Source organism: Mytilus californianus, unplaced genomic scaffold (assembly GCF_021869535.1).
Source record: "Mytilus californianus isolate M0D057914Y unplaced genomic scaffold, xbMytCali1.0.p SCAF_19, whole genome shotgun sequence".
Classification (NCBI taxonomy): Eukaryota; Metazoa; Mollusca; class Bivalvia; order Mytilida; family Mytilidae; genus Mytilus; species Mytilus californianus.
The window spans coordinates 9,530,392-9,555,391 of record NW_026262667.1 but is presented as its reverse complement, the minus strand read 5'-3'; the positions used below and the strand labels follow the sequence as shown (position 1 = coordinate 9,555,391).

Sequence of the window (25,000 nt, the reverse complement as noted above, 5' to 3'; positions counted from 1 at the left end):
TAGTTGTAACCTTATTTCCTGTCCGAATGATTTGTTTTGCTTGGTAAATATTCTGTTGATGGCAGATGTTTGACAGTTTCAGTTTTCTGACACTTGTCTCAAGACTCTTTGTTGAACTACAATTCAGTTCGGTTATTGGAGTCGTTTATAGTCGTATTATTGACTGATGCTGACAATATCTGTTTGTTTGTATTCTGCACGGAGGACAGACAAGAGTGTTCTCATTGATGTTTCACAATTACCCGATCAGACGATGCAATCAGTAGATGTTGTGTTTAGGTCAGAATAGCACGGCACACCACACTGTTTAAAAATTTCATTTTTTTAAATGAAGTACACTAGCTAAGTTATCCCATTGCATGTTGAATTTATCCTGAAACTTTATACCTTACATAAGTTTAATGTAAGTGTTATACTATCACTTTGTTCCTATTTAATAAAGAGTTTTTAACTTTACAATATTTCTATCTGCGGAAGGATAAGTATGATAGACTGGTAGTGACATTCTCCTGTTAAAATTTCTCATTTAGAACTTAACATTTCTCACTTCCAATTTGACAATTATCTGTTTTAATATGTTATGACTCATTGCATGTATTAGTCAAATAGGAAAAAAATTGTATTAACAAAAATACCGAACTTCAAGGTAAATAGAAAAAGGAAAAGTTCATAAAAACTGACTAAATAAAACGCTAAACTTTATCAAACAGCATAATGTATGGAAAACGGCTGTCATATTCCTGACTTGGTACATGCATTTATCGAAGAAAATGGTGGGTTAAACCTGGTTTTATGACTAGCTTAACCTTCCACTTATTTATAGTTCCGTTATATTGACAAAATTGGGTAGGCTACCCGATCAGACATAATAGGGTGAGAATAATTTGGATCCAGCAGCCAAAATTCTGTAAATAAACATACTACAACACAGCTGACTAACACATTCAAACAAATATTACAAGATCTGACAAAGACGCAAAGACAAAATTATTGTAGTTGATAGTAACTCTGAAAAAGACGCCAACAACATTACATAAGGTTATACAACATAAGGCCGTACTATAAAACCAGTTTTAATCCAACATTTTCTAAGAAAATGCTTGTACCAAGTCAGGAATATGAACGTTCTTTTCCAATCGTTTGATGTATTTGAGCTTTTGATTTTAATAAGGGACTTTGCGTTTTGAAATTTCCATGGAGTTCCGTTTTTTTGTTATACTAGTATACACTTTCCTGTAAAGTAAAAAATCAACCAAAATATAAATAAAAGTGAAAACAAGACCTGACATCCAATGGTTATATATTGAGGATGAGGAAAATAGATCAAGAAAAGCGCATTAAACGCACAAAATTTCATATGTGTTATTTTATGTTTAAGAACAGTAAAAATAAAAAATAAGATGATATGGTATGGTTACCAATTAGACAATTATCAACCAGAGCCGAAATGACGCAGAAGTCCATATAACTCTAAAAAATGAAAACAACACGTTATAAATTTAATGCGTTCGAAGCGCTTTTCTGGATTTACCTTCATCAGGAACGCTCAAAGCCGAATATTTGGAAGCCAAGGATATATAAATCCGAAACCGTTGACGAGCTATATTATCAAAAAATGACCTAAAATAATAGCCAAATCCTTCTAAGGCCAACTTTTTTTGAGGGAATTGAAACCTTAGTTTCTTTGTAATTTCAAAATTTATAAACGGGTAAATAATATAATGATATGAAAGATTTCGAAAAACACATGTTCCAACAAACAGAGAAGTAGGTTCCAAACCATTTTACACCGTGTCCAATAAAAGATAACGTGGTTACTACTTAAATACTTTACTTCTTATATTTTTGTAGGTGAATTGAATATCTACATGTGGTTATATAGTTTCTTGATTAATTAACCATCTTTCGTGTAAGATGTCTTAACGTTATATTCTCCAGTAACCAATATTTCTGTCATTCCGATTAAAAACGCAGGTCAATAACCTCTAAGATTGGGTTTTTTGTTTTCAATATATTTCTATTAATCAAAGACCTTTTAAAACAACTTTGTTGAATAGAAATTGGTTTTTTTTCTTTTTGATTGGGAAAACCTGCACACTGTAGAATTAGATTAATAAAACATTTGATCTTTATAAATTAAACTGCAATAGTGTAAATGTTTTATATTAAAAACTTTTGACATTTTGGATCTTTTATTGTTCAAGAAAAATTACAGTTAACCTTGATTGACCAATATTAGAAAAAAATTTGCTAATAACACCACCTTCCCTAAACATAATATTTGAAAAACACTCAAGACTATTGTTTTAGCAAACTTAACATTAGTGAAAACTCTAATAAGTTGAAAACGAAGGTCAATATTACGGTTTCAATCGGGGTCTTGAAATCATCTCTTTTGTCGTAAATTTTGTTCTCAACCGACCCTCATTGCCGATTTCTAGATGAAGGACAATATATGACGCAGATTTAACTGCATCTGTGGTATCTCTTATTGCACGTCCTATGGGATATATAAAATCAACAAAGTCACCAAACTTTACTAATCTGGTAAAGCGGAACGTGAATTTAAATGGTAATGCTAGCTTATTTCAATTATTCAAGCAAAGCTCATGTATGAAGAGAAAATATTGCAAAATTATATATAGATATCAATACTTATACGGACGCCATCACAAGTTGGTTGACCGTTATGGAATAACCATTTCACAGATGATATCGGATATGTTCCTTATGTCGTAACTACAATACCCTTCCCTTTTCACGAATGTGACCTACCGAATTAGACTATTTACCGGATTTGTAATAACATAAGCAACACGACGGGTGCCACATGTGGAGCAGGATCTGCTTACCCTTCCGCAGCACCTGAGATCACCCCAGTTTTTGGTGGGGTTCGTGTTGCTTAGTCTTTAGTTTTCTATGTTGTGTCATCTGTACTATTATTTGTCTGTTTGTCTTTTTATTTTTGGCCATGATGTTGTCAGTTTGTTTTCGATCTGTGAGTTTGACTGTCCCTCTGGTATCGTTCGTCCCTCTTTTATAGATTATCGATGTTTTTTTAGACGAGGGGGTGTTTCTCAGGTACAATCTCATCGAAGATCAATAACCCGGGGATGAGACGTAGCCGAGAAACATCATTGAAAGACGAATGATATAATAAAGACTGAAAACGGGGAATGCGTCAAAAGGACAACAACCTGACCAAGGAGCAGAAAAACAGCCCAAGGTCACCAATGGGTTTTAAGCGCAGCAAACAAAATCTTGCACCCGGCATGGGCTTTAACTGGTCCCTATGCTTAAGGTTCCTGACTTGCGGCGATGTTTTAACATAATTTATGAGATCTCAACCCTCCCCTTTACCTCTATCTTTTTTAGAATAAACAAACATACAGCAAAACGCACAGTAAAACTTAGTTCAAAAGAAGTCCGAGTCCTATGTTAGAATAGGTAACAGAAGAAACTAATCATATTGACAATGATAAACATAAAACAAAGGACTATTAGCAGTAACTGACATGCCAGCTCCAGAACTCAATTAAAATGATTGAAAGATTATGTCTTCATCATATAAAAATTAAGCACAATCCCTCCAGTTAGGGGTTTAGTATTATGCCATCATAAATTATACGAGAAGGGCATAACCCGTAGCATACGAACAACTGGTTTTAGAATAAATGTGCTTATTTCCGATGCAAAGACCCTATGAGTGAATCAATATCAATTTTGAAAAAAAGCAATCTTTAATGATTTGACAACAGTATCGTAACTATATATTTTGTGAATAAGTCAATATAAAGGTTTAGTTAGCTTTTGAGGTGAAAGACGAAATTTTTGTGCTTTGTATAGAATATTACTAAAAAAGATTGGATGTGAAATACATGAACGTATAAGATATTTGCATATCATATATTTATGAATATTATCCTTGTATCGATGATAAAATTTAGTAAAAGATTTGACAAGTTTGACAAGTTGGTCTTATAATGTTTCAGTAATACAGAGATTTCTTTCGTTAAAATCAAAAACGTTGTTACATACACGAGCGAATCGAACATGTTGTGATATATAAACACTATACATTATTGCCAAGGGAACGTCACCATCTAAAAACAGTTAATTAACAATAGGAAATGAAAAATCTTCTCTTTATCGTTACTGTTGGTATAAGGCTTCCCGTAAGAGATATACTAGTAGATAGCAAAATCTAGGAAAGGACAGTGTTCATTGTTAGTATTAGCTTTATTTAAAGTAAGTTTAGGGTACACACTGAAGTCGTAATTATTTTCTGCTTCTCGCTATTTTGACTGTGACGTCATTGATGTTTACAATGACAAAGCCACGTTTGCCCTTAGTTTCTGACGATAATTTTCTATCTCAAGTAAGTAGCATGATGTTAAAAGATAATCACAATAATAGATCAAAGGAAAAAACCACAAAATAGCAATGATACAAGATCACAAATCACAATGTAAATATGAAAATATCCGATGACTGTGAAAAAACTATTTATAGAACATTCAGAATTTAAATAATAAAAATTGGTGAAAACCCATAATACAACAGAGGCTTTAAGACCAGTTCAATCAGATATGGTAATCTGATATTAAAACATCAAGAAAGGCAAAAAGCTAAAGATCTTCAAAAGAAATTAGAACTGGAAGAATACATTTACTTCCTTGATTTTCAAAATTCGGTTACTTTTTTTTAAATTTTGAACAACAAATACACAACTGCCAAAAGAACGTCATATGTGGCAACATATAAAAAGGGATAACCACGTTTGTAGCTTATTTACAAAGAGACAAGTTGGTGTTGGAATGCACGACTTTTGCACAACAACAAAAGAAATATAAACAAAAACTTATTTACTAAAAGACCCAACGCACTTAGATTTTTAGAACTGTTGTTCTATTACTAAAAAGCAATTCACAAGAAAAATGTGTATTCCTATCAACTGTGTCTGTCCTCCTGACTAAGCTTTGTTATATCAGATCTTATTTTTTATATTGTGCATCTCTCATTTCTGTATTTAAATTATGTTTACTCTATATACAATAGATTTTCTCTGTTCAAATGGTATACATTGGCTGTATGAGAATTAAGTTAAATATATGTCTATAGCATCAAAAATGGCATGTTGATGATAGTTTTAGACTCAAATGGTTTCCAAATATAAACTATAAGTTCTTTTTCTGTTCCAAATATGTAGTGTTTTCAACTTCTAAGAAGACCGGAAGACTGGAAATTGATTATATGTAGATAATATTAAGGCATGTGTCAAAATATTCTATGTCGCAAGAACACATAGCTAGTACTGAATTTGTTGGATCAAAAATGTGTTATGGTCACAGTGATGATTTTGACAGCTTCTTGAAAAAAAGTAATTAATTCAGTCTTGAAATATGATACTTCTTGTGAAGTGGAAACATAATTGTATCAAAATATTTTATTTCATAATTCTTCTGAGATTACTTTTGATTGATAGTGCTGCCATTAAGGATCTACAATATATAAATTAAGACAATAACCTACATAAAATCCTTTGAAATTTTTTTCTTGTATTAATATATATTTATTTCTTTTGATGTCGATCAAAATAAGTATGTACCTTAACTGCTATCGGTTAAACAATACGTCACAGACTTATTTTCAGAAGAATATACGTTGAAATAAATGGATTTAAGATAAGGCATGTTTTAACTTGTATTTCAACCTTCATTAGAATTATTAGAATATGAATATATCATTATATGATACGCATGCGCAATAGTTACAAATCAAGCATCGTTTATGTTTAATTTCTGTTTTATGGAGGTTTTTTTATTGATTAGTGTTTTACGAAAATATTATATTATACAGTATACAAATAGAGAGGATTTTTTTTTTTCATTTTTGTGAAGTCAATAATCGATACATAGAGAATATCAAACGGCTTTTTCAATATCACATCCGTATCAACCCGAGACACCAATATAATCCCAAGAGCTCTGCTCCAGGGATTATATTGGTTGAGGGTTGATACGGTGTGTGATATTGAAAAAGCCATATTATATACATATCCCACGTAGATGTTTTTTATGTGTCATGTCGTCATACAGAATAGGGGTTTGACATGACGTCAAACAGATTAGAGGTTTGACATGACGTCATACAGATTAGGGGTTTGATACAGCCGTTGCAACAGTGACTGAAATTGATGACGTGACGTCACTCAGATTAAAAGTGTAATAAAGCCTTTTCAACCGTGACTGATATCGATTTCATCACGGTTGCTGATACAGCATGATTGCCGATTACCGTATTACACTTGCAATTTATCTGTATTTACTACTAAGTATATAATAAAAAGTAATACATTAGACACCTTTGTATTAAGGTTATTTTAGGAACTTTCCACGATACCAATTAGGTTGAAATGGATATTAAAGCCATTATATTAAAACTTATTCATATAGTTCATATGGATGACAAATGATAATATGAAATTCGAGATTATATATACTATTTCTCACATTTGAAATTTTAGACTTGAAATTCAACATCCAAATTCTAGATTTGAAATTTGAAATTCAAAATTGAGTTAGAAATTTAATAAACTGAAAACAATATCTGGAATTACCTATGGAAGAAAAAAAAGATCGACAATATTACATTGACACCTTTATCCTCTTTTTTGACCAAGGAATAGATTACCGTACCAGTATTTGGCAAAACCTTTCGGAATTGTGGGTCCTCCATGCTATTTACCTCCATAACTGTTTTTATTTGAGTCTTGTGTTGACGAAACGTGCGTCTGTCGTACAAATTATTAATCTAGGTATTAATGACTAGTTTATTCTGTAATATAAATACAATGGATAAGCGTTGATTCTTGAAAAGGAAACCATGAGCCCGGAGGGCGAATGGTTTGTTTTTCATGAATCAACGCTTATCCATTGTATCTATAACTTAAACTATTGTGTTAATGTCTTTTCAAAATTGAAGCATTTGGTATTGTAAGTGAGTTTAAATAACCATGTTATCGTGTCCAACGATGCATCAATAAATCTATGATCACAATTAATTGGTTAAAAAAAATACAAATATAACACAACACGTCTGCCTTTAAAGATCTTTATATTTTCAGGCATCTGAATATTATCCATTATCCGTTTTTACAAAATAAGACATATTCGAACTTATTACTATTGATTGAGAATGGAAATGGGGAATGTGTTAAAGAGACAACAACCCGACCAAAGAGCATATATGAAGTATATATAATGAGTATGTGACCGCAATTTCTATCAAGAAGCCTAATTCTAGACGCATCACGATTTTCTCGCATAAGAATTTGCGAATAACCATTTCTAAAATTAAATTATGTAGTAAAACAGATGAAATCATACTATATTTATAAAACAAAAATGGACAAATAGAATGTAATCATTTTCGTTTCAAATATGTGAAATAGCCAATAATAATCCAAAAATAAACGGTAAAACTCGCTATTATTACAAAAATATCCACAACAACATCCAAAACAAGAACCCTCCTCCTCCCCCCCCCCCCCCCCCAAAAAAAACAACAAACTAAAGAATAGTGACAACAAAGAGAATACCTTTAACTCATTTATCCTAACCATGCTAATCTCGCGGCTACCAAATTATACTATACGATTGCCAATTGTGTATATATAAAGGTACAAGCCCTGTGTGTCCGTTGTACCGATGTATATCATATGTTCATTTATATATATATATAATAGACATTTTTTTGTAACCCATTGGTAGCCGAAAGGTTTCGTCGATATGTTAATGTCAGTCACACATAACAGATTTCAAGGACGGGTTCGATTCTTAGTGAAGGCATATAGAAATTACAAAAGTTAAAAGTAAGTTTTTAAATTAATTCCATTAGTGAACAGAAATCAGTAAATTAGTCAATTCAAAATTAATGAAATTAGGCACACAAAGGAAACAATTGAAAATAATTTGGTGAGTCCATTTCAGCGACAGATTAAAGCAGCGTTGATTTTAGAAAAAGAATCCACGGTAAATGAATAGGCTGACGTCACGACAATGGTTTAAATGTTCCTACCAAGTTTTCGTCTTTTCATAGTTTTTTTTTCTTTTTTTTTTTGCCATGCCGTTGTCAGTTTTTCTTCTACTAATGAATTGAGGCTGCAGATCATAAATCCGCTGTGTTACTGAATTGTTTATCGGGTAATGTGTGATAATAGGGAAATAAAAAGCAGACTTTCATGTTTTGCATGATGCCTTAACAGAAATAGATTGTACTATATTTATACCTACGGGTCATGTGTATATACTCTACCGTTATTATTTTTTATAAACAAACAATGTCTTATCTTTGATTACTGCTGCTTTCATTCAAAACTAGTGTCCCGAATCGGTGCAAATTACAGCTTATCATTTTTTAAGACACCGGTCTGCTGTTAGATACTGTGTGTTAAATCTTAGATGTTTTGCGGTTACTTTTGTCGTTTGGTTGCTGCATCAATTAATTTATTCTTATCATTATTTTGTTGCTTTGGTCTGTATACAGCACTTTAATAATTTTGGAATTTTATCAAAGAACATTTTCCGCATATTTTAAATTTTAGAAATGAGTTACATTTATCTCCTTTTAACTTTAATTAACATATTCAGTGGTTGAGTTTTCTGTCATATCGGAATGTTATTAAGCTGTTTCGGAGAATGATATGTTGATGACAGATCTCTAACACCTTCTGTTCAATTCATTCACAACTCTTCTAAACTTGGGACGATTTAGAGCTCGATGTATTGTATATTCACCTGTTTTTAAATGAATACTGAATGTTAATCCCTATGTTTTATTTTTGTCTCCGCGTTGTTGTCGAATAACCGTTTAACTACAAAATAGATATACATATACACTACACTCTTTGGACCTATAAGCTTGCACGTTGCAAATCAATCAAAGCGGGCAGTCTAATACGAATTATCGTAAGTTCATTATTTTGTAAAATGTTTTCGTCCTGAAACATGAAATATTTGCCACTTAACATTATGCAGTCCACCAATAAATGTGTTATATATGTTTTTATCATGTTGTCCGAAAAATAATCACTTGTTAGAAAAATCAAATGAATGTAAACAAAGCGAAAATAAACAAAAGCTATTTAACAGGCCACAGTTATACCAACAGGGCGAGTATTGGGTGTTGGTTTGAAAGCTATAGTTTTTAAAAACTTGTTATGAAACATGGCGTTGAATATTGTTTCTTGAGTTATTTTCCTTTGATGAAAATATTTCATCAGTAGTTAAAAGATAACAGTTCAAGTTCTGCTATTGAATGTAAGATTTGTTAATTGAAAGCTCCAATATAAAATTCGTATTAGCGTCTCCATTTGATATTAAACCGAGATCACTAGAAAAAACATAATGCAGATACGAAAAGGTATATATGAAACAGACGTTAATATAATGGAGGAAAATAGTCTATCCTTTATTAACATCGACAACCTTTATATTTTATTACTTTGAATCCAAAAAAGTCTTTCAAAGGTTTGAGTTTGATTGATGCAATCCTGTTAGAATACAATAACCACATACAATCACCTATATAATATTGGTAAGATTTGAGATAAACAAGATTATTTTTTCCATATTGGAAATAGAATAAATTTCCATTTCAAACGGATCAATCGGCTTTAACACTTTATTACTTAAGGTACGACCCGGTCAATATTATCTCAAATAATCTATTCCAGGTTAGAATGCGTTGGAATGGTCGTGGATTAATCTAAACTTTTGACATCATGGATCTTTCAGTGTTCAACAATATTTACTGAACGTTATTTTATTGTTGACCTACAAAAGATAACATACTGCTTATAACTCCGCCTTCCCTAGGCATTACATATGAAAAACACCAAAAGTTATCATTTTAGCAAACTTCACTTTTCTAGGAGCTAGAAGAATGCTTTAATACCTGGAAATTGAACGTCAATATTGACAGAACCACAATAATGGTATTTGCTATGAGTGGAAATAAAAACAACCTTAAATTTTACTTCTGATCATAACGATATCTATATCGTTATTGATTGTTGTTATCTTGGTATCACGTTCTCTAAAACATGAATTGTTTATTTGTTTATTGTATGAAAATTTAGCTTTTTATAGAAAATACTATCTGAAATGGCAATGAAAGTGCCGTATCAAATGTTGCAAATAGGCAGGATGTAGCAGTCCCTTAATTCTCAGTTAATAAAATTAGTAAGTCTTTTCTGATACATGGGTGTGAAGAGTGGAAGTTAAGTTTAATGATTTGATGGAAAAGTCCGTTTAAAATTCGTCAAATATTAACCTAGTTTGAAAATTTCAACACCCAACTAAATGGTGTATGGCGAACTAGGGCTCCTATCATAGATTCATACACAAAAACTTGACTTGCTTTTTTTATGCAGAATTATTCGTGGTAAATAGTCAAGAAGAGGAGGAAGATACCAAGGAGACATTCCAAACTCATAAGTCGAAGAAAGTCCTGATAACGCAACGGCGTAAAATGACGAAAAGACGAACAGATCTAGAAAACAATACATAAAACACTAAAGATGGAGCAACACGAAACACACTAAAAACCAGGGATGAACTACTGTTGCCTTTATTTAAAAACCAGGGATGAACTCGGGTGCTCCGGAAAGGAAAGGATCTCCAACAAATGACACTCGTCGTGTTGCTCTTGTATGTTCTAATCATGTGATAGTCTAATGCGGTGATATCACAATCGTGGACAAGAGGACGCTAAAGTGTTCTCTGTGACACAGACAACCCATAACAGTCAACCAACTCGTGATGCATATATATATGGCATCCGAAAAACTTTCGAAGGGATGAATTCAACTTCACCACTTAGTACCATTGGTTCAATAGCTTCCTTGTAAGCTACATCCCTTTTTCGAGAAAAGTATGATAGCAAACACAATCTGTGGAATATCGTATCAATTTGGACAATTTTGACATATGTGAAACATGTGCAACCGCTGCTGTAATGTTGCTATATAGAAATGGAAACTTCATAATTGGGAGGTAAACTTCATCCTTTTTTTTTTTTGGTAAAGTTATTTCACAAATGCTCCTCATTGTCAAATTCGAGATGAAAATCAAGATATGAGGCAGACTTAACTGTATCTGTGGTATCCTTTATAGATCCGTTCAATATAGTAACTCCGGAGTATAAGATGAGAGGACATCATCTACATAGCAGAATGTGACGTTGATTGATAATGTTGGCCTCTTTTTATTCTTTCTGAGAAGCTTTTGTATGATGTCAAAATATTGTTATATTATGTTTAGATATCGATACTACATGATTTAGAAATATTGAAACATCAATAAATGCAATAATCTTTAGAACGTGATTTGAACTTTAAAAATACTTCAACATCCTGGATTTTTCAATTCTGCAACATTTGTTTTTTACATTTAGAACAACAAATACACAACTGCCAATAGAACGTGATAACATATAGAAAGGGACAACCACGTATGTAGATTATGTACCAACAGACAAGTTGGTGATGAGTATAACTACATTTTTGAATGCATGGCTTTTTTGCCCAAGAACGAATCAAATATATGATAACTTAATTGATTGACAGATACAATTAAGTTTTTAGAACTAATGTCCTGAAACTGTATGTTTAAAACATGTATATATGATTGTGTTTGTCCTCATGGCCGAGATAAGATGTTATTTGTTTAATTGTGTCTCTCTCATTTCTGTATTTATAAAACGGTTACTTACACTTCGTTTTCTCTGTGCATATGTTATGGATTTGCTCAATGAGAATAAAAAAATTATACATTTACAGCATCTACAACGACATGTTTTGATTGATGATGATTGTTTTAGACCCAAATGAAACACTGTTTACCAAACACGAAATAGGCCACTTCACGGTTACTGCAATCATATAAGATAGGAGGCATATTTTCATAATAGAAAATTCTTTGAAAAACACGAGAAACATCATTGGAACAGAACATTTGCTTGGAAACATACATAGGTTTTTCCAATACTTTTTTTACTATTTCCACCCCCATTTAAAAAATATTCCCCTATTTAATAAGGCTGTCATAACCGGGAATAGATTTTTATAAATGTTAAGCCTGGTATCTATGATGAGTTTATTTATAAATTGATGTTCTATTCTAAATGTGTAGTGCTTTCAATTTCTGAGAAGACCAGAAGAATGATTGATTGTTAGTAACATTAAGTCATATATCAAGTATTCCATGCCGCTTCTAAATGAGAACAATTAAGTTATACACAATAAGTGGGATCTAAAAGGTGTTATAATCACAGTTAATATTTTGACAACTTCTTGATAAAAAAAAGTACTGCGCTTGGTCTTGAAATCAGACACTACTTAAGGCGTTGAAAGATAATTGTATCAAGTTTCTAAATACTTTTATTTTACCATTCGTAGATTTCCATAATCGATAGTACTGCCAGTAGGTATCTACATAATACAGAATAAGACAATAACCTACACAAAAAATCTTTGAAACTTATTGTATTAATTCATATTTATTTCCTTTGATGTCGTTTCAAATAATTATGTAATTTAGCTTTTATAGCTTATACAAAGCTTCACATGCTACTTTTCAGGAGTATTTACTTTGAAATAAATAGATTAAGAATAATACATTTTATAACTTGTAATTTATCCTTCATAATAATCATAAAAATATAAATAGACGATAAGCCTGCAAAATAATTACGACTCAAGCATCCATAATGTTTAATATCTGTTTTATAGATTCAACAAAATAATTGGACGCTAATATATTTATAGTAGAAAGTAAGCGAAAAGTGATGATTTTTTTCTCTTTTGTGCCGAAACTTTTCTATATAAAAAAAAAATCCATTAGGCGCTTTTGTATTCAGGTTAGTAAAAACGTTTTACGATAAAAATGAAGGGTATACAATATATTTAACGTAGTTCAGTATGTTGAAATGTGTTTTAGTCCAGAATGATAATATGAGATTCGAAGTTGTGTATCCAATTCTCAAGTTTGAAATTGATGACTCGAAAGTCAAAATTCATAAAATCAAACCATTATAGGCCAAAGTACGGTCTTCAACACGGAGTCTAGGCTCACACCGAACAGCAAGCTATAAAGGGCCCCAAAAATTACTAGTGTAAAACCATTCAAACGGTAAAACCAACCGTCTAATCTATATAAAAAACGAGAAATGAGAAACACTTATGAACCACATCAACAAACGACAACTACTGAACATCAGATTCTTGACTTTGGACAGGTGCAAACAATTGCAGCGGGTTTAAACGTTTTAATTGTACCAAACCTTCACCCTTATCTTAAACAATAGTGTAACATAATAGCATAGAAAGACACACTATAAAATATCAATTGAAATGGCTTAACTCAATCAAAAGACATATTAACACCAGTGAACATACACTGAACAAATAAATTTGATCTATGATACAATGTAGATACAAAATAAATAAACTATGGGAAGAATAATTAAAGTAACATGTTGTACCGCTTTGAAATGTTAAACAGTTTAAGAAAAACAATATGCTTGAACAAAAATATCAGCCATTTGCAATTACTTTAAACACAGGTAAATAAAAATAATTTTGTTGTTAGGTATACATGTACAGTTCAAAATGAGAAAGGAAATATTTTTACAAATTAAATAATTTTGATGTTCATAGTACGAAGAAGTGAAAATTTATAGTAATACCAAACACTTATCAAAGCTGGTATATAGACCAGCTACAAACCTAAATAACATTAAATAACAAAAAAATATTACAGTTAGTATCAACAGGTCAAATAAACAAGAAAGTACGATTTGAGAGTACTCGCAATTACTGACTTATTTACAATTACTGTTTGCATATTTTTTCTGAACAGACATTGGGTTGAGTTTGTCAGTTTTTATAGACTTTCTCCTTTTTAACTTTATCTTGGAGTTCTATATGTTTGTTATACTTTTTTCTATCTCTGATAACTGCGGCTTTTAATCATAACTATCGCGAATCGGAGCAAATTGCCGCATATTTTTAGACACCGGTCTGCTGTAAAATACTGTGTGTTAAAGTTTAGATGTATGTTCGTTACTTTTGTGGTATCCTTAATGACTCAATGACGTATACCCCACATTTCATTTCTTCCTATTATCATTACTTTTGTTTTGCATTGATCTGTATACAGCACATTTATAACTTTGGAGAATTTTTTCATATATGTAAGAATTAAGAAATGAGATCTATTGGGTCACTTTTTAACATTTTGAACGAGTTGATTTTTTTTTATAATGTCAAAATGTTGTTTGATTGTTTTGGAAAATACGGTGTTAATGAAATTCAAATACTTTCTGTTTAATTTATTCACATTGTCTCAAGACGTGTGACGAATTAGTTCTTGACGTTTTGTGTATACACCTGTCTTTCGATGAAGCCTTTAAGTTAGCCTGTAGGTGCTTTTTTTTTATTTGTCATTGTGTTGTTGACTCATTGACTTTTAACCACAAAATAAATATATCTTAAAATTATAAAGGAGTGTAGGTTGCAATGTGTAAATGGTATTTTGTTTTAAAATTCACGGGGTTTGTTTCTACACCAAGAACCCTTAATTTAGGAGCGTATGCAAAAAGTTATATTTACACAAAGACTGTTCAATGTGTCAAAGGGTAGGGCGACATGTGTCATCCGGTGAACTGTTAACTTTTGAGGACTGTTACCGACTGAACTTGCACGTTGCAAATCAATCTACACGTTCAGCCTAGTACTAATCATTGTATATTCAATTCCTAGTTGCATGTTTTGTCCTGAGTATGCATATGATATTTGTCATTTGACATTAACTGGTCGATCAATGAATATATCATACATGTTTTAATCATGTTGTTCATAACGAAAACATCATATATCTGTCTACAAATTACTTGTTCAAAAAGCCCACAAATATAAACAAATCGTAAAAAAACTCTTTTTATAGGGAGAGTATTCGATGTTATCTTTTTCCAGCGATATTTAACATCTAAAAATACGACGTAAGACACATATCGTAAGAAATTATTTTTTAATCAATTTCCTTTCATAAAAATAGTTCCTGAGGAATTAAAAGCTACAAATAAAGTGTAAAAATATTAATTCTGTTTGCTACTCAATGTGTGACTTGTTCAATTAGGAGCTAGAAATTATATATATGTACGTGTCAATTTGATATAATATCGAGATCGTTAGAAAGAAAAACATGTAGATATGAACAAATATATAAAAAAAAAACAGCCAATTATATAATGAAAGAATGTATATCCTTTAATAACAACATCGACAACCTTTATGTTTTATTACTTTAAATCCAAAACAGTCTTTTAAAGACTTGAGCCTGATTGACGTAATCCTGTTAGCATACAATAATCAAATGCAATAACCTAAATTATATTTTCAGATTTGAGATAAACAGAATTATTTATTTTTTAAAATTGGAAATAGAATAAATTTACATTTCAAACGGATTAATCGGTTTATCACCTAATTACTTTTAAAAGGTATGATCCGTACAATAAAATCTCAAAGAACACTGGAGTCGGCGTTGATCATTCTCTTCCTAATTAAGACTAAAAAAACAATATATATTCTCAAATGATATGACAAATCGCCGTAATGTAAAAGTCAAACATTTAAAGAAAATGTTGTTGAGGTCTGCAAAACTGTTCTCAACAGTAAAATGCAGAATATGTGTCTGATAGAAAAAAATAAGAAGATTTAATATCATTACAATGTTACAACAATCCAACAGAGTTCCAATGATTAACTGTCTTCCTTATTTAACATTCCCAACCCCGCCGCCATCCCCAACCACCAGTAGTACTGATCTTCGGACGATATTATATTAAATGATCGTATTTATTTCAAACGAAATATCCGGTGAAGTGCACAGTAACGGGATCACCTAAACCTAATTACACATAACAAATAAAATATTAATCACTTGCAACATATTGGTTGATTGTTGTATGCTTAATGTGAAGAAGAAAACGTTTCATACATATACTAGTGAACGAATTCTGGTCTGAACCGATCATTCTGATCTTAACATCATCTGAACAGTCTGCACAATAAATTATTCAGGTAATTTAGTTTTGTTCAGTTGTTTTTAGACAATTCTTTATGCTGTTGATCTATACAGCTAAATAACAACTACTGGACAGCCTGAACATAGACTGAATAGATCTTAATTGACTTCAAGCGAATGATCTAATCAGTACTGAATTGACTGAAGTCTATAAGTCTGAAAATTTACATTATTCTTCGACAAAGATGTAGTATATCTGCAAACTCAAATCCAAAATATACAGAGGGATAATCAAACATTCGTTGAAATTTCTAATCTACCATTTGTAATTGTCATTTGAAATATAAAATAGCAAGATACTGAAATTAATTTGACACATAGAGTTTGCATTCAATTTCTTTTTTAATTCGTCAATGGTGCACGCAATCATAACATATTGTATTGATTAAGCATCAGACAGAGCGAAAGAAGATATTACAGCGAAATAAAAATCATGAGTCATTCAAATATAAACAAACAACATGGCAAAAGAACGAGCAATAGCAAAACAATATAGAGAAAACTAAATTACGCCAAATTAACCCACCAAAAACCAAGGGTGGTCTCGGGTGGTAGGGAGAGGTAACCAGTTTCTGCTCAACATGTGGGACCGGTGGGGTAACTGGTAAATTGATGTCATAAGTGTAACAATTAAAGAAAAAAAGACGGCATCGTTAGTATTACAAGTCGAGCATATCCGTGTTCATTTGTGTCACATATATACCACAGCGAAAGGAGTTCCTATAGGAAATTGTATTGTCTTTATTTACAGAAGTGCAACCTATGATAGGCAGTGTTATTTATTTATTTATTTATTGGTTTATCTATTATTTTACTTGTCTGAAACAGTTTTACAAAATTTGAACACATATATATCAAAGTCAAAGTGGTACATCTTTTTATTAATATTGGCATTAGGAATTATATGCACTTGAAACCTGGACTTATATAAATGATTTACAGGTTAAGTTTTTGTTGACTCTTATTAAAACTCACTGTTTGATTCTAGTCTCTCTTAACTTTAATGCACATTTAAACCTTAAAAGCGTTCGATGATTTTACCATTTTGTTTTATATTTATTCCTTCTTTCAAGAAAAGGGCTTCTGTCAACATCCTTAATATTAAATTGAAATCGTGATGTTATTTATTTTGCAACGGAAATGTATGTTATCCTGGAAAATGTTTGAAATAATAATGTTGTTATTCATCGATAATTGGAAAGTATTCGTATTTATTGTGTTATGGTGAATTACAAATGACTTACACGTTTTAATTTGTTCCAATTCACATATGTCTGGTTTAAAATTTGGTTTTGTTTCAGTATGTTATAATAAAATAATAAAATAATATTTACAGTTAAATTTTCAATGTGGAACTGTGTCGATGTTTTGTTTGATTATTGTATAACTGGGAACTGATCCCTTGTCAGTTTTATTGCAGTTTATCTACTCCTAAACTTAAACAAGGCTGGAATGAGGGTTGCCAATATCATTTCAATGAGTTTTAGCGATGTAAAATGGGCATAGAGCCTGACATTACGGAATTATATCGTAAGGTTATGTCACTTTTATGTTGATATTTAATCACTTATATGATATTTTGGGGGGATGAACATCAATTTGCCATTTTATAAAGTTTAACAAATGCTAAATGTATCATTTGTTTTCTGCAATAACATTTTCTTTTCAATTTGTCCCTGGAATTGTACAAGATACTGTCTGTCTGTACCGTCTATAAAACTACTGAATAGAATTGACAGTAAGGTACAGTTGCCGCTATTACAGTGAAGGACGACATGATTTTGTATTTTAGCAGGTTTAAAACTTTGAGCTTGCATGCAATAAATCACTGTAAACATTTATCCTTTTATTCATATTTTTATACGGCATTGTTTTGTATTGTTTTTTTTTTTTTTTTTTTTTTTTGTGATTGTGTTTTTATCTCAAATACCGTATTTTAAGAGCTAAGTGTTTTTCCTGTTTTTATTGAAATTATATTTTCTGCAAAGAACGTTCGTCCACCGATCAAGATTTATAAAGAAGGGTTGAGATCTAAAGGGTCTGGCTTAGACCTACTATGTGTTTAAGGTCGGAGGCCTCGTAAGTGATTGTCTAATAACGTACATGTCCTAATTGTAATGTTTGATAGTTTGATGCTTGTGATTGATCTTTAGCAGTTTCTGTTCGTTTGTTCGCAAACTTGTTTGACTCGGAACATGTCTTTTTTCGAAGAGTATTATAAGCCTCATGGTATCTTTTGGTTGTTTATGTCGTTAGGTAACTGTCTCATTAGTGTATACCTTACTTCACCTTATTTTCAGTATTATATGTTGTTATTACATTGGTTGTAATGAATTACATTGATTTCCCAGTGAAATAAAAACCGATAATTTCACATGTGAAATAAACGTGGTTATTTCACTCCTCTGACGTCATACAACAATAGGCGTTGTCAGGACGTCGATAACGTCGGATCAAAACAAATTGTGAATGCGTAGAAAAAGATACATTTTCTACTTTAATTTCATAAAAAAGCCATTTGCCAATGTAATAAAAAGAATAACTAATCAAAGAAATCAAATATCGAAAAATATTCAAATCGTGACCGAATAACACTGATAATTAACTCATGCGCTACGCGCATTCGTGAATTAATGTGTTGTTCGGTCACTCGTTGAATATTTTTCTCTATTTGAATTCTTCGATTAGTTATTCTATAATTATTTATAAAAGATGAAAGGTCGATGTTTATCTATTACCTGTACATTACAGTTACATCATATGTATGTGTGCCTATATTACTGCCAAATGAGATCAATGCAAACCACCATAAGTGATGTGTTGGTTCATTTGGGATTTATACATTCGCAGCCTTGTCTATATTTCTTCCTCATTGAACAATTAAATTGCAATTCAAGATATAAACCATGTCGCTTCTTGATATAGTCATACAAAAAAAAAAATCTTACATAAAGTACCGAACTCCAAGGTAAAGTAAAAAAGGAGGAAAACCACCAAACCAGACAAAACCAAACGGTAGACTATTTCAACCTACGGAACGAATGGAAAACAACTGTTATATTCTTTTTTTAGAGGAAAATTGTGGATTCAAACTGGTATTATAGCTAGCTAAACATCGCACTGGTATGTCAGTTGTTTATTGTTCCGTTATTTTGACTATATATTGACATAATTAAAAGTCAATTATATCTAGTTTTTGCATACTTTTTCCAATATAGGTATTATTGCATTCGAATTTAATACTTTTTGCGAGTACTACGTTTATATTCTACTATTGGTGCGTGTCCAAATTTTTCAATAATAGAAGAATTAAAGTCATCTCCTGATACTCAAGTTGTATTAACAATTCTCACATAATATATGTATTATCTATACATTGTGAAGTGATTGCTAATCCCGAAAAGTATTTAAAATAATATATGTAACACGAACATAGTGTCTAACAACGTTTGCTTTCTAGCAGAGTATTTGCACTTAGTATCATTAAATAACCACAGAACGACTACTCATTTGTTTTCATTAGCATGTATTGAGAACAGAATTGCATAATAGCATATATTTTACAAACTGCGTAATTTACTTCAATAATTTTTCATCAAAAGTGATTTACCATATTAAATATTGCTTATGTCGCAATGTTTGGATATAGCATTTTGAATAGAGGTTTTAAAAATGCCTTGCATATCTTTAATTGTCAAATGAGACACAATATACTTTCGAGGTTACTGTACTAAATAGAATATCAAAATATTGGAAAATCAATGGAGACATTAAAGAACGTAACAAATGAACAGACGATAAAAAATTATCACAGAACCAAGACAGGGGCCTGTCAGCAGCAGAGTGCACTCAGTATGACAAAATGCAGAATTGACAAAAGAAACAATCTTGGATCAATCGTATAAGTTGGAACTGAATTGGAAAAAGGACAAACTGTTGTCTCTAGAAAAAAACAGTTCGCCGTTTATGTCAACAACAATGTTAATTGTACCTACATCTTCTATAATAAGGACACTAAAGTAGTTTCTAGCAGTTTTGCAAATGTAATTTTGCCCAGTCTAGAAGAATACTGTGTTGTTCTTTCGTTCATATTCTTCTCTCCTTTATTTTATAGAAAATGCCGTGTCTGCGTCCAGTGAGAGAGGTCTGGTAGATAAAAGTTTAAGTTCCATCAAGTCAGATGTTCGTTAATTTAGATGAATTTGGTTGTCCTGTTCAGGTTCATGCTGATCATATATCTATTTGTTTTTAATTCTGCTCTCTTTTGCGTGAGCTTCCTATATAAGCAACGCAACATTTGGATTAAAACATATTTCCACAGATTGATAAGAGAACATATTTCGTATTTCCAAACTTAATTTTAATATAGGACCTGGAGCTCTTCTATTAACATAAGAAATAAAATCTTAATAGAGTTAAATAGATGACTTGCTGGACCAAACATTAAATTGGCACTTACAAAACAGATTACTATTATAGTTTAATAATATCGTTCTTTAGGGAACTTATTTAATAATACTGTTGAATGTGTAACTTGTAATTATGAAACGTTGAATAAGCAATAAAAATTCCCTAGAAATGATTTTGAAGACAATGATGAATCACTTTATCTTTCAAATGAATATATTATTAGCTCTTAACACTTTTTTTTTCGTCTATACACGAATATTGTCTCCACAATATTTTACAGAATTCAGTAAAAAATAAATACATGCTTGTTTTTTCAAAAATTTCCTGTTTACAATTTCCTCAGTTGCCCAGGATGCAGACTAAGGATCCCCGTCTACAATTTAACCAAATGCCCGGAAATCAGGAGGCTAACAAAAAGTAAAATCACAAATATACTGAACACGGAGGAAAATTCTTAAAGGAAAGTCCCTAATCAAATGGCAAAATCAAAACCTCAAACACATCAAACGAATGAAAAGGTCCACTATGTTCTTTAAGATACAACAATTTCAGTATTCATTACCAGAAAAATTGTATGATAATAATAATAATAATAAATATTCTTTTAAATGACAATATATGAAAAAGAATATCTTTCTAGAATGTAATACTAAATAATATAACATTATACCATAATAAAGAGTGCACCTCTGAACAATTGATTACCTAATACATGTTTGATTTCCAAAGATTCAAAACATCTGTAGATGACATTTTTCTCATATTTAATTTTGTTTCTTTTTTCCACAAGGACAATTTTGTCAAAATAAAAAAAAGAAATTTACAAGTAATTTTGGTTCGATTGACCACTGTTATATCCATTAAAGCGGGAGGTTTGGCTAGCCACAAAACCAGGTTAAACCCACCATTTTTTTCTTAAAATGTCCTGTACCAAGTCAGGAAAATGGCTATTGTTATCTTATAGTTCGTTTCTGTGTGTTATGCATTTTAGTGTTTCTGTTGTGTCTTTTTTCTCTTCTTATATTTGATGTGTTTCCCTCAGTTTTAGTTTGTAACCCGGATTTGTTCTTTCTCAATCGATTTATGAATTTCGAACAGCGGTATACTACTGTTTGCTTTATTTATCTCCCAAAATCGTACAATGTTCTAGATTTTCATAATTCAATTGAACATTCAATAAAATGCAGTAAAATATTTAGTTATACATAATAAAGTATATATATATTCCTACTTTTGAATTTTCTTGTTAGTTTTTATTGTTCTTGTTTTTGCTAAGGTGTGTGTATGTGTTTTAGTTTAAGTTTTGTTCTTTCTGGGGGAGGGATCCTGCCTTTGTGCTCTATTTTGTTTTGTTTTGTTTTGTTTTTTTCTTTTTTTTTTGTATGTGTTTTAGTATCTGTCAAATAAAATAAAGATACGAACACAAAATACTTTGTGAATTCTTACAATTTGCATCTTATCCTAGAAATGGCCGTATTTCTAATTCTTTTCTTACGTTTTAAATATCTCCTGCCCTTGTAAATAATAATGTTATGCATCGGTAAACGAAAATGATCAAAATCTCCTGTGCTAGAAAATAACAGCTAAACGAATTGCATCGAACCCAGTTCAACTACAAAAAAGACCGCTTTCATACCTTTACGCAGTTTCTAGACTGACTTAAAAGAAGGAGCAATATCGTCCTTGTAAGCATTAGCCCATTATAAAGAAAGTCATTACAGGCCTGGCATTTTGTTTGAACTGGGGTCATAGTGAATGTTTTTTCGTTGTAATTGAAAAGTGAAACGCTCTTTTTTTGTCGTAAAGTTTAGTTTTCAACCGAACCTTTTTGTCTACTTCAAGATGAACGATTTAGGAGGAACTGTCACAACAATGAATACAACACATTCCACATTTACCAATGAACGAAAACTGATTTAATTTAACCTGGTGGTCAGTGTGCTCTGTCTATCTCATTTTGATGATGTAATAGGCGATTTTACATTTTCAGCTGTATTATATCATATTTTGTGAAAGACAAAATATTTCGCAAAATCTAATTAAGCAAAGTTCTGTCTTGCTACTTACTATTAGTATATTAATCTGTTAACATACAAATGAATTTGTGAAAGAAACGACTGTGTTAAATTGGCTGTATTAAAATAATTGCAGTAATCTAAAGACCTGTCTGCATTGTTATTTATATCTTTATTTATGTAACTATTTGTTTTACTCCTCTAAAACAGTTGTTTCGAATTTAAAACATATATATCAAGGTCGAAGTGGTATATCTTTTTATCAATATTGATATAAGGAATTATATGCACTTGAAACCTGAACATATATAAATGATTTACAGGTTAAGTATTTGTTGACTGTTATTAAAACTCTCAGTTTGATTCTAGTATTTCTGAACTTAAATGCACATTTAAACCTTAGGAGCATTGTGGTTATGTAATGGCCTTAATCTTACATTTATTGTGTCTATGTCATGCACTTTGTATATTTCTAGGTCATATTTAAATAAAGTTCTTACGACTTAAACATGCATAACTGAGGATAAAAATATGCAATCGATTCTAGTACCAATATATTTTATATTAATTTCATCTTTCAAAAAAAGATTCTCTTTCAACATCCTCAATACAAAATAGCAATCGTGATGTTATTTATTTGGCAACAAAATGTACGTCATTCTAAAAAATGTTTGAAATGTCGATGATTGTATTCATCGATGATTAGGTAGAATTTTTTTTCATACATCAAATTACAACGCTCCAAAGTTGAATTCCTTCACTTGCTTTGGGTACTCAAAAGGCCAACCTAAAGCCGGGAAAATGTATTATGTTTTTCCCTTAACATCAACACAAAAGGCATGATGGTTGTGAACATCTGTACTTTGAACTTAAGCGAGTTAACATGGGCATAGAGCTTGACATGAAGGAACTGGTTCTTAAAGTTATACAACTATAATGATCGTGTTCAAATTCTGTTTGGTAATATGGGGGGGGGGATAACATCAATTTGAAATCATTTCATCATTTGAAACAATGCTAAAATATTCAAATACAGTTACATCATATGTATGTGTGTCTATAATGCTGCTGCGTAAAACTACAATCAATAATGAACTGGACTTTTCTTAGAGGAATGTTGGATACAACTGCTTATACTTTGCGATAACAAAAGTGGGAATGGAGTTTTTATCTATATGTCAAAAATATAAATGTTGGCATTCTTTTCATTTTATTTATTAATTTTTATGGAGTGCGACAAATAAACGCAAAAATTCCTATTCATAACATAGATTTTACAAAATTTCAAAAGTGTCTATAAAAATTTAGAATAATGCCAACACTAGACGTTTTGTATGTATAAAAGGCGGCTGTTTGTTCAAGGTTATTGTTTTTTTTTTTTTTTTTAAATTGTTTAACATTTCACAGCGGTATACTACTTATGCCTTTATTTATTCACCCCTTATTTTATTGATTTTGTATTTACATTGTATCATAGATCGAGTTTATTCGTTCAGTGTATGTTCACTTGTGTTAATGTGTCTTTTGATTGAGTTAAGCCATTTCAATTGATATTTTATAGTGTGTCTTTCTATGTTGTGATGTTACACTATTGTTTCAGATAAGGGTGAAGGTTGGTACCTATTAAAACGTTTAAACCCGCTGCATTTGTTTGCCCTTGTTCTAAGTCAGGAATCTGATGTTCTGTTGTCGTTTGTGATGTGGTTCATAAGTGTTTCTCGTTTTTCTATTTTTATATAGATTAGAACGTTGGTTTTCCCGTTTGAATGGTTTTACACTTGTCATTTTGGGGCCCTTTATAGCTTGCTGCTCGGTGTGAGCCAAGGCTTCGTGTTGAAGACCGTACTTTGACCTATAATGGTTTACTTTTACAAATTGTGACTTGGATGGAGAGTTGTCTCATTGGCACTCATACCACATCTTCTTATATCTACTTAACATTCAAAGTCTCTTTTGAATATTAAATCATCTCGTCGATAAACCTTGACGGTATTCCAAGTACTTCATATTAGGGTTTTCTTAACTTTGAAACCAAAACATAAAATGCTTTGCCCCAAGACAAACTAGTGTGATATGGAAATGACTAGGAAACAAGTTAATGCTTAAGCCTTTTTTTTGTTACATCCTATTCAAATACAGATTGAAACGTATTCTAAAGTTTAACACATGTAAAGATGCTTTTAAAACATGTAAATAAAACACCGATAACGTTTTGAAATTGTTTTTAGTATCTATACATCCTTTTTATAAAGTATATGTGCCTATGCCAAGCTCTTAATCATTTCTATAAATGTTATGAGGAAATTAATAAGAAATAATTAATTTCAAAGATATGAAATCAGCACCAATATTTCAAACACCAATACCATTAAATAATAAAATACGATGTGTTAGTGTCTCAACTCACTAGCGATATATTTTTTC

General features: G+C 31.2%; 1 protein-coding gene across 3 annotated transcripts in view; it reads right to left on the bottom strand.

Moving 5' to 3' along the window:
- The window catches only part of LOC127727247 (40S ribosomal protein S21-like), a 1,096,693-nt gene that overhangs the window by 694,962 nt on the left and 376,731 nt on the right, over nt 1-25,000 (bottom strand). The window contains exon 1 of one of the 3 annotated variants that reach the window (XM_052234734.1): nt 24,637-24,642. The exons of the other annotated variants lie outside the window; for them this stretch is intronic. The gene's annotated coding sequence lies outside the window, so the exon portion shown is untranslated. Of the gene's footprint in view, nt 1-24,636; nt 24,643-25,000 lie in introns of those variants that run through there. 3 annotated transcript variants of the gene reach the window in all.